General features: G+C 44.0%; 1 pseudogene; it reads right to left on the minus strand.

Annotated features, from left to right (window-relative positions):
* Positions 1-891: 891 nt before the first annotated feature.
* LOC139638965 (uncharacterized) lies at positions 892-10,601 on the minus strand (annotated as a pseudogene).
* Positions 10,602-12,084: the final 1,483 nt, after the last annotated feature.

The raw sequence follows: 12,084 nt of genomic DNA on the forward strand, positions 1-12,084 counted from the left end.
TGCCACATCCTAGGATACCCCCCCTTTAAAGTATTCTGATTCTGATCATTGGGCCTCATGCAAGAACCACTCGTGGGAACAGATTCGTTCTTAAGTCACTCGTATGAGCGATTTAAGAGAACTTGCTGCATTCACCAATTTTCTCGTATTTAGAATTTTCTCTTAGGCACAAACACAATTTACCAGTGGTCCAGACCTGTCGTACGAGTCACGTATAATTAACTGCCTTGCTTTTTGCATCTAATTTCATGTCAAGCCATTTCTTTTTATTATTTCTGTGACGTGCCCTAATTACAAATCACTATAGTCCTATAATATTCCTAGAATACTCCGATAGGGACTTACAGTGTCTGTGGTACTCAATAGTGAGTTTATAGTGACCTTATATATATTATATTTTTGCCTTCTGTAGTATCAATTACAATTACAATTTCTCATTTGACAGATGCTTTTATCTAAAGCATCTGTCATGAGATTTTCATACAACACAAGCAAGGTTCTAGTCAGGAGAACAACGAGAATAAGAGCCATGAAGCAAAGATCTGGTCCAACAGGACAGAGGAGCTACGAGGCAGAGCATAGAGGCAAATAAATATACGTTTTTTTTTTTTTTTTGGTTGGTTTGGTTACATGGTCCATTAGGTAAGAAGGTGTTCACTAAAGAGCTGGGTCTTTAGCCTTTTCTTAAAGATTGAGAGGGACTCTGCGGATCGAATGGAATTTGGTAACTCGTTCCACCACCGAGGAACCACAGAAGAAGAGTCTGGATAGAGACTTAGGGCCTTGTTGTGGTGGCAGACGAGGAACCACAGAAGAAGAGTCTGGATAGAGACTTAGGGCCTTGTTGTGGTGGCAGACGAGGAACCACAGAAGAAGAGTCTGGATAGAGACTTAGGGCCTTGTGGCTCCTTGGCAGAGCGTAGTGGGCGGAGGCAGTGTAGACCTGAATGAGGAGTTCAGGTCGGTCGGAGCCGCTTTGTAGGCGAGCATCAAGGACTTGAACTGGATGCGGGCGACTGGGAGCCAGAGGAGGAGATGAACAGCGGAGTGAAATGTGCTCTTTTGGGGGTGAAGACCGGACGCTCCGCCTGTTCTGGATCATCTGCAGAGGTTTGAGCTACAGGCCGGGAGCCCTGCCAGGAAGGAGCTGCAGGAGTCAAGGCTGATATTACAAGAGCCTGAACCAGGAGCTGAGCTGCATGTTCAGACAGGTAGGGTCTGATCTTCCTGATGTTGTTCAGGGCTAGGGTTGCAAAATTCCGGGAATTTTCAAAGTTGGAAACTTTCCATGGGAATTAACGGGAATTTATGGGAATTAACGGGAATTTATGGGAATAAACGGGAATAAACCAGGAATTTACTAAATTGAAGGTATGCTCTTAATAGGGAACTTAAATATAGTTGGGGAAAATATATTTTAGCATAATCCTGACTAAAACAACCAGATATCATGCAAGTACAGTTGACACATAGCACACTGCTTACTGCAGGGCTGTTGAGACCACGCCCCCCCTACATCGAGGCCACGCCCCCTACAGGCACTGTGCATTCCTCCATCACATGCATAGATGATTTCTAGAATCCTGGACCACACTTTTGAGCCCAGAGCACAAGAGCACAAGACTATTGAAGCCACACATTTGAGCCTGTGGACTGCACAAAGTGAAGTAAGTAAAAATTGGTTGGTATTCGGGCTAACCTAAGGCTCTTTGAGCCTGACACAGAGCCATCCTCAACAAGGCTGGACAGTGACACTGAAGAGGAAGAGTCAGAGTTGGATGTTGAGGAAGTGGACATGGAGGATGTTGATGAGACCCAGGAAGAGCCCACTGCCTGAAAGGGTTTAGCAAAAATGCAGAGGCTAGGCTTGAGAAGCTTGAGGGAAGATGCTTTTTTATTTGCATGTTGAATGGGACTTTTTTGGAGAGAGAGGGGCTCTTTTCATTTAACATTTTGAATGGGACTTTGTTGGGAGTTTTGGATGGGGGGGTGCATTTTTGTTAATTTTTGAATAGGTTGGGTCGGGGGGATGAGTAATATTTAACTCAACATTCATGTTTTTGTTCTTCAATGAAAGAATTGATTGTTCAATAAAATATTTAACACTTGATAAAGTTCTACTTACAAATAAATCTGTTTTAATTGTATTATTTTGGATGGATGTCTGCTTATAACAAAACAAATATTTATGCTTGGATATGATACATTTCCATTAAATTACCCTCAATTCCCAGTTAATTCCCATAAATTCCCATTAATTCCCATAAATTCCAATAATTCCCATAATTCCCATGGAAAGTTTCCAATTTGGAATATTTTCAAAATTCCCCAGCTTAACTTCCCATGGAAATTTACTGGAAACTTTCCGGAAATTTACCAGAAATTTTCCACCCCTTTGCAACTCTATTCAGGGCAAATCCACATGACCGAGCAACAGAAGCCACATGCTCCTTGAAGGTTAGTTGGTCATCAGTCATGACACCCAAGTTTCTGACAGACTTTGTGGGAATGAGCTGAGCTGATTGGAGCTGGATACTGATCTGTTGTTGTACAGAGGGACTGGCTGGGAGGACAAGGAGCTCAGTCTTTGACAAGTTAAGCTGAAGGTGGCGTTCCTTCATCCAAGCCCAGATATCGGCGAGGCGTGAGGCCAATATCCGTGCAGAGACCATGGGGTCGTCTGGCGGGAACGACAGGAGGAGCTGGGTGTCATCAGCATATGAACGGTATGAGAAGCCATGTGAGCGGATCACTGCACCAAGTGAGGTGGTGTATATTGAGAAGAGAAGGGGTCCAAGCACTGACCCTTGAGGTTCCCCTGTGGACAAGCAGTGGGATTTAGACACTTCCCCTCTCCAAGACACTCTGAAGGATCTCCCTGAGAGGCAGGACTCAAACCAGCAGAGAGCGGATCCTGAGAAGCCGAGCTCAGTGAGTGTGGAGAGGAGGATTTGGTGGTTAACCATGTCAAAGGCAGCTGATAGGTCAAGTAGCAGTAGGACAGAGGACTGACCGGCAGCTCTAGCTGATCGCAGTGTTTCCACTACAGACGAGAGCGCAGTCTGGTAGAGTGTCCGCGTTTGAAGCCAGACTGGTTAGGATCATACAGCCGGTTCTCAGAAAGGAATTCAGAGACTTGATTAAAGACCGCACGCTCAAGAGTCTTGGAGAGGAAGGTGAGTAGTGAAATCGGCCTGTAACTTTCAACCTGAGATGGGTTGAGTGTAGGTTTCTTTAGCAGCAGGCTAACCCACATTTGCTTAAAAGCAGTGGGGAACACACCCATTGTAAGTGAGGAGTTGATGATGTGCATGACTGCAGGGATAAGTGTGGGCGAGATGGCCTGCAGGAGGTTGGAGGGTATGGGGTCCAATGGACAGGCAGTGGGACGAGAGTCAAGCAGAAGTTTGGAGACTTGCTCCTCAGTGAGAAGGGAAAAAGACAGGAGTGAGGTCCTGTTAGCTGGAGGCAGCATACTGAGTTGGTCAGGTTCAGAGAACTGATCACTGATGGTAGAAACCTTATCAGTAAAGAAGGATGCAAAGAGGTCAGCCGTGAGCAAAGTTGAGGGTGGTAAAGTCCTGGGCCCTCATTTATCAACATTGCGTAGAAAAGGTTCTAAATTCTCTCTTACGAATACAATTTAGAATGTGCCTAAGTACAAAAAAATCGGTATTTATCAAACATGCGCACGCCGGTCGTACGCACACCAGTAAGTAATCAGCGTTGATAAATCCCACACGTTCTAAACCACCATGCTCGTGCACGTTCGAGGTAATTTGCATTCAGAAACGCCCCCAATTAACCATATATGGTAACAAAACATCCCTTTAAAAACCACGTGAAAATTGCTTTTTTCCTCACCGGAATTATGGCGAAGAGAACAAAGAAAAGAAACTTTTCTGCAACCGAAATTGAGGTGCTTGTTGCTGAAGTAGAAACCAACCAAAAGCTGATGTTTAGTTCACTTAGTGCAGGTGTAACTAACAAAATAAAAAATACTGCGTGGGAGATGGTAACGAGTGCAGTTAATTCTGTAGGATCTGAGGAGAGATCTTTGTCAGAAATTAAAAAAAAATGGTTTGATATTAAACTCAGTGCAAAGAAACGTGTCACTGCACATAAGCGTGATATTTGTTCAACTGGAGGAGGACAGAGCACAGCAGAACTCTCACCTTTAGACACACGCATTGCCAGCATCATTGGCGATACAGCTCTCTCTGGCATCATTGAACATGGAGACAGTGACTCTGGACCCACAGAACAACCTGGACCATCGAACATCCATATTGACGGTAAGAGAAACAAACCACTGTGTTTGAAAACCTTTATTTCGATGTGTAAGAGAAAATTATTGTAAGTGACAGACTAACCATGAAATAAATGTTATTTATGTTAAACCAAATTTGACATTAATGTGAAAATATATTTTCCTAAATAACTCAGAAACTTTGGCCAGTCCCGTGGTCGAGGAGCAGGAGCAGGGGCCGTCCATACCTCCTTCGGTGCGTCGGGAGCCAAGGGTCTTGACTGACGCGGTTCTACAAAATCAAGAGGACACGACCAAAGCAATAACTGAAATAAAGGACCAACTCACAAACATTTCCAATGTATTGATGGAAATAAATGCATCACTAAAACAAATTGCTTCCTGTGCAACCCAAATGGTTAATAAACCTTAGACTGTTAACTAATATTGTGATGTCAGTCATTTTGTCACCATGCTGAAAAATGTTTTTCTCTTATTTTTCTAAGCTCGGCTAATGGGCAGACTTACCTAAAATCTCTGTATGATCCCAGCTCTTGTCTGAATGGCAGCGGCATTAGGAGGTGGTAGAGGCTCTGCGTCAGGTATGGGGTCGTCTGGTCTTGGGGGTTCCTGCAGCGGGACGCCTTGTCTGATGGCCAGGTTGTGGAGCACACAGCAAGCCATGACGATGTGGCAGACTTTTTCAGGCCGATATTGCAGTGTTCCCCCCGTTCTAGACAGGCACAGCCATCGACCTTTCAGCAGGCCTATTGCGCGCTCAACGGTGGATCTAGAGCGCGCATGGGCCCGGTTATAATTCTGCTCCTGTTGGGTCCTCGGGTTGGTTAAGGGAGTCATGAGCCATGGCTTCAGTGGATAACCCTGATCACCTACAGATGAGATACGTTTTAATAACTTTAATTAAGCAATAGCATTTTAAACATGTTGCAACACTCACCAATGAGCCATCCATCTTCAACAGCTCCTCCCTGGAGACGAACACCCACAGAGCTGTTCTGCACAATGAAGGAGTCGTGCGTTCCTCCAGGCCACCGGGCAACAACGTTTAACAGGGCCAAATGCGCATCGCAGATTATCTGTACATTGATGGAATGAAACCCCTTTCTGTTGACATAATTAAATTCGTTGTGTGATGGTGCTTTTATTGCTATGTGAGTGCAGTCTATTGCTCCTATTATATTCGGAAATCCAGCGATAGCGTGAAATCCCCGTTTGATCTCGGCTTGTTGTGGAGCCGTGTAAGGGAACTGGATGTAGTTCGGGCCCAGGGAAATTATGGCATCCAACACTGCTGGCATAATCTTGCTCATTGAGGGCTGGGAAATGCCCGATCTATCTCCAACCTCACGCTGGAACGTGCCGGTGGCCAAAAACCCCAGGGTGGACAGGACTTGGATATGCACAGGAATGGCTTTCGTGCGTTTCGTTTCTCGCTCCAACATAGGTCCCAAATCATGGCATAAATCCAGCAATATCTGTTTTGGGAAGCGGTACCTACTCAGAAGCCACTCTGTGCTCTCACCAAACAGATCAGCGCGCTCTCTGAAAACGCGCTCCCTGCGGAGCGCATGGTGTCCTAAATCTTCCAGTAATGCAAGATGAGCCATGTTACATTTTCAAATACCTGTCACAGATGTCTTTTATAGATTTTGACACCAATTAGGCTACATGTCTGTTTCTGATTATTAATAAAAGAAAATACAGAACACATGTGGATGTTGAGATTGTTTAATGCATGCCGGGACTGTTCACTCGCAATGCTTTCTATTTGCAGTTTCCCTATTCTACCACTGGATGCTGTGCGTAAGCATGGTCAGAGCTGTGCTTATATTTACACCCATTCCTAAGTACAAGTACAAGTTGATAAATTCCACACTTTGCGTAGAAATTATCGTACGCACCCATTACGCACACATCTGTGCGTACGCACTGTTGATAAATGAGGGCCCTGGTATTTAAACACGTAAGCTGCGCTACACAGCTGTGCCCATTCACAGCTCGTTACCAGGACTGAACCCGCCCCTTTCAGATTTCCACAACAAAGCAACAGATAGAGGGCGTGACCCGCGTCAGCTGACCCACCTATCGAAACACAGAGAGTGAAACCAGGAAGTGCTCAGCCACAACAAAGCCTCACTACAGCCTTAGTCCAAATCTAACCCAGAAACACAGATTCAAAACACTTACTGACCGACTGCTGTTTCCTATGTCCTATATCCGAGTTGTTCTGCCTATATTATTATTATATTATATTATTATATCAGTATAATACTATATCACTATAATATATATTATTATATCACTATATTAATAAGCAGTAGTAGTATTAATAATATTATATCACTATAATATTATTAAATCACTATAATATTATATCACTATAATATTCCTATAGGGAATTCTAGTTTTGTTGTGATATTTATTTAGTATTCGTCTAAAATTGATAGGAATACTGTTTTTCATAAGGGAACGCACAACAGACCACACTGCATTAACAGCACAAGTAATTTTTTTTTTTACCATTCCTTGGCTTTAGCAGGGTCTTTAATTCCACTATTGACACTATTAAGGACTTCAGTCTTTGAGCTGGTAGAATTCTTCTTAGTCTTCCATGTCATTTTTATGGATGAAGCTTCCCGGCATATGGGCCGGACACCTAACCTTATATAGCATTACTGGGGCGTCAATTATGCTAATTCACAATTCTCGTAAACGCCCGTTCATTTAGAACAATGTTTACGGAGGTCATTTACGACAGTTTTCTGAAGGTGCTTGATGAATCTGACGTGGCACACTCATACGAGTCCACCTCATGAAAAAAGTAAGAGAAATTTAAGATAAGAATATGAACATGTTCTTACATGAGACCCAATGTCTGCTATCTGTCAACAGTTCATGGGCTGAAGAAACCCGAGCTCACATTTTCTCTGAGGTGTTGATGCAAAAGTCGACACGAGGGGAGTCAGCCGAGCTCTCCGACCTGGACCGCAGAATCCAGCAGAAGTTTGAAGACTTTGATGATCTGGTTGAATCGGGCCAAAGGCTCGTCAAACACAGACATCACTTGGCGGACAGAGTAAGTTCATTCAGGGATTTCAGTTCAGATTCCTTCAGATTTCTCAGCATTTATATTATTATTATTGTTGTTGTTTTTTTTAGGGTTATTTCTTACGGTGACCACATTTTCAAACCCCCAAACCTGGACCCTTAAGTGTACCGCACGTTTATGCATGCGCACATGTATGCGTTTATGCACACACCATAGGCGTTTTCATCAGGATGGGGACACCCATCTTGAAACCGGGACAATCCCGGACAAACCGGGACGTCTGGTCACCGTATTATTTCTTTGTCTTTTTGTGACTGAAAACTGCTATGCAATTATTATTACTAGTAGTAGTTCTAGGAGCAGCAGTGGTAGTAGTAGTAGTAGTAGTAGTACAAGCAGTAGCAGTAGTAGCAGCACCAGTAGTAGTAGTAGTAGCAGCAAAAGTAATGCTAGCAGTAGTAGTAGTAGCAGTAGTAGTAGTAGTAGTAGTAGCAGTAGCATTAGTAGCAGCAGTAGTAGTAGTAGTAGTAGCAGTAGCATTAGTAGCAGCAGTAGTAGTAGTAGTAGTAGTACAAGCAGTAGCAGTAGTAGCAGCACCAGTAGTAGTAGTAGTAGCAGCAGAAGTAATGCTAGCAGTAGTAGTAGTAGCAGTAGTACTAGTAGTAGTAGTAGCAGTAGTAGCAGCAGAAGTAATGCTAGCAGTAGTAGTAGTAGCAGTAGTAGTAGTAGTAGCAGTAGCATTAGTAGCAGCAGTAGTAATGCTAGCAGTAGTAGTAGTAGTAGTATTAGTAGCGGTAGTATTAGTAGCAGTAGTAGTAGTAGTAGTAGCAGTAGTAGTAGTAGTAGTAGCAGTAGTAGTAGTAGTATTAGTAGCAGTAGTAGTAGTAGTAGTAGCAGCAGATTGTAATGCTAGTAGTAGTAGTAGTAGTAGTAGTAGTAGCAGTAGCAGTAGTATTAGTAGCAGCAGTAGTAGTAGTAGTAGCAGCAGAAGTAATGCTAGCAGTAGTAGTAGTAGTAGTAGCAGTAGCAGTAGCAGTAGTAGTAGTAGCAGTAGTAGTAGTAGTAGCAGCAGTAGTAGTAGTATTAGTAGCAGTAGTAGTAGTAGCAGTAGCAGTAGCAGTAGCATTAGTAGCAGCAGTAGTAGTAGTAGTAGTAGCAGTAGCATTAGTAGCAGCAGTAGTAGTAGTAGTAGTAGTACAAGCAGTAGCAGTAGTAGCAGCACCAGTAGTAGTAGTAGTAGCAGCAGAAGTAATGCTAGCAGTAGTAGTAGTAGCAGTAGTACTAGTAGTAGTAGTAGCAGTAGTAGCAGCAGAAGTAATGCTAGCAGTAGTAGTAGTAGCAGTAGTAGTAGTAGTAGCAGTAGCATTAGTAGCAGCAGTAGTAATGCTAGCAGTAGCAGTAGTAGTAGTAGTAGTATTAGTAGCGGTAGTATTAGTAGCAGTAGTAGTAGTAGTAGTAGCAGTAGTAGTAGTAGTATTAGTAGCAGTAGTAGTAGTAGTAGTAGCAGCAGATTGTAATGCTAGTAGTAGTAGTAGTAGTAGTAGTAGTAGCAGTAGCAGTAGTATTAGTAGCAGCAGTAGTAGTAGTAGTAGCAGCAGAAGTAATGCTAGCAGTAGTAGTAGTAGCAGTAGCAGTAGCAGTAGCAGTAGTAGTAGTAGCAGTAGTAGTAGTAGTAGCAGCAGTAGTAGTAGTATTAGTAGCAGTAGTAGTAGTAGCAGTAGCAGTAGTAGTAGTATTAGTAGCAGTAGTAGTAGTAGTAGTGTAGCGTCCGAGGTGTGTGGGCTTCCAAATATACTCTTATATATATACAAAAACTCAGGAACTTGTACTCTTGGAGCGTCAGGAGAACCGCCTCCATTTATTTCTCAACACAACATAACACACGTCGCCTTCACTCTGTCGTCACAAGCCTGCGCCTACTCGCTCCAGGCATTACCAATCGAAGACTGTTCAATCCAGTGCCTACATAAGTCCCCCCTTACTGAAAGAAATGTCCCCATTTCAATGCACAAAAAAAAAAAAATAGATTACATCAAAACAGCACAAAAAACAAAACAAAAACAAAGATAAACATATGAATGTAAACAAAATACACTGGGGGGAAAAAAAGGTGCGCATGTAAACACAACACACATAAATAGGCCATGTGATAGGCACTCAAGTAACAAAACATGTCAGACCCTGACTGAGTTACCCCGAACATATATATTTTAAAAGTTACAGAACATAGCAGCAAACAGCGCCCATAGAAGTGCATAACAGCAGATTACACCACATTCACACGTTACCCCCTTATGAACACAGGGAATCAGAAACACATGAGCATGTATTCGTGTGACAGTCAGCCCATCACATAGTCCATAAAGCGTACAGGGGGTCGCGCTGACCTCCCAGCCCGGGAGATCCTAGGTGGGGCAAGTGCGTGCTCAGGGGAATCAAATGAACCAGCATCCGGTTCAAGATCACAGTCCATGTCCTTGGGGAAAGGGTGAACAGAGTCCTTGATGGGCCTGCCAAAGGAAAGGCCACAGGTAGGTTGTAGCGCCGCAGCCTGTCATAATGAACGGTTTGGAGAGGGGGCTCATCCCCAAATGGGCTACTAATCTGATATGTGACCCCCACCTCTTCATCCCTGTCCATTTGTCGTTGGACCAAGTAAGGCCCCTTCCAATGGGGAGCCAGTTTACAGCGGCTCTCCGTGGGGTCGTTCAACCACACAAGATCCCCAACCTCATAAGGGTCGTGCTGTAGCCTGGTGTCATAGTAAGTCTTTTGTCTTTTGCTCGCCGCAAGGTTGTTGTCCTTCGTCTGACCAAACGCTGTGTCCAAGCACTTGAGGAGAGAACTAGCAAAGTCCCCCGGGGGGCCACGCACCAGGTTGCCCTGCCCCAGTGGACCCAGCACAACATCCACAGGTGTCCGAGCCTCCCTGCCGTGCGTGAGGAAGTAAGGTGTGAACCTTGTGCTGGAATGGACACTGGTGTTGTACGCAAACACGACCTGCAACAGAAAAGAGTTCCATTCCCCTTCACAAGACAGGAGAGTCTTTGCCAACTGACCGATAAGTGTCCTATTAAATATTTCTACCATGCTGTCAGATTTTGGATTGTAAGGTGTGGTGTGTGTTTTCTTCACACCCAACATCCCACACAAATGTCTCACCACGTCCGATTCGAACTGCCTACCCATGTCTGTGTGCAGTGTTTCCATTACCCCATGTTCCAGGATGTAGTCCTTAAACTGTGGCAGCAACTGTGGCGGCTTTTTGGTCAGGGATGGCATACAGATTAACGAACTTGGTGAAATAGTCCAACAACCAAAACATTCCGGTTGCCTTTAGACGTGTCTGGCAACTCTAGTATGTCGGCCACGACACGTTGGAAAGGTCTCTCCGCCTGTGAAGTTCTCATAGGGGCATGGTGTCGGGGTACCGGGGACTTCCTCCTTTGGCAGACGTACCATTGATCACACCATGTTCGAATGTCACTGTGCATATAGGGCCAATAACACACACTTCTTGCGCGCGCCAAGACCCGTTCATAGGCCAGGTGAGCTGTCAGAGGGTCCCCATGCAGGTGTCCCAGGACCTCCAGGACCAAGACAGCAGGGACAACAATTTGAGTAGACTGCCCTGCATCCAACAGCCAAACAACTCTGCATAACAGCCCATCAATGAAAGTTAACCAGGGAAACTCATGCCATAGTCTCCTCAGACCCCGACTAGCACCCTTCAACCTCCACCTAAGAGGTCTCTGACCATTTTCCAGCCAGGACAGAACTTGCCCAATGTCTGCGTCCTTCTGCTGGAGCTCCCTGACATTGGAGCCATTGTGTGACAGGGTGTAGATTAAGGCCTGCAGCCAGTTGCACCAGCTGAACGTAAGCTCTATCGTAAGTTAGAGTGTAAAGTCTACACTAACTGTTATGTTGAAACTAATTAGTTTGACACTAAAGTTGTGTCTTTGTTTAGTTGCACCATGAGACTTAAGGTACATCTTTACTAGTAGAGCGTAAACGGACCACTAACCAAAACAGTGCGACAGTGACGTTTTCCCCTGCCGCACCGTTAATATAGAACCTGTTAATATAGAACCCATTAATATAGAACCTCCTTGATAGAACCTCCTTGGGCCGCACCTAGAGCTAAAATCAATGACTATCATCTAACCATGGCTACGCGATAGCAACAGAAAAAGATTAGAAACCTTGGAAATTTGCAAACCTCTACAAACATATCAACAAATAGGTACGTTATCGAGTATAAAGTAGGCTGTAAGGATTCATGTTAGTTTTCCTCCTGTACCAGTCTAGCCCAGATAGTAGCCTACAACTAGACTAGAATTAATATAACGTTAGACAACAAGAGCAAAAGTTAGGCATTTCCCCCTCAGTAACCATTATTGATGGCTAAAGAAAGTTGTAGACTTGTTATTCGTCAGTTCAGTGATCTAAACTCATGTCCAAGATATAAGTCAGTGGTTCCTCCTGTCCCCCCGCTCCATACTACTTGAATGTCTGGAGCATCTCCCCTTAGCAAGTGAAGTGGAGCAATATTCATATCGGGAATGTAGCCTGTTACATCATCTGGGAGACTGAAATGTTCGGATTATTGAAATGTGCATGACAGACACGTGGAAACTTTATGAAATCGCTGTATAAAGTACGTATTCTGCATAGATGAATACAAATAATCACCCCAAGTGTCTTACTCTATAATACTAATAATATATAATAATAGTTATGAGGTTATAAACTGCTGACAGGG

The sequence above is a fragment of the Centroberyx affinis genome, unplaced genomic scaffold, assembly GCF_046629955.1.
Source record: "Centroberyx affinis isolate AG114_WGS23_722 - 3 ecotype Tasmania unplaced genomic scaffold, CSIRO-AGI_Caff_v1 ptg006704l_1, whole genome shotgun sequence".
NCBI classification, from domain to species: domain Eukaryota; kingdom Metazoa; phylum Chordata; class Actinopteri; order Beryciformes; family Berycidae; genus Centroberyx; species Centroberyx affinis.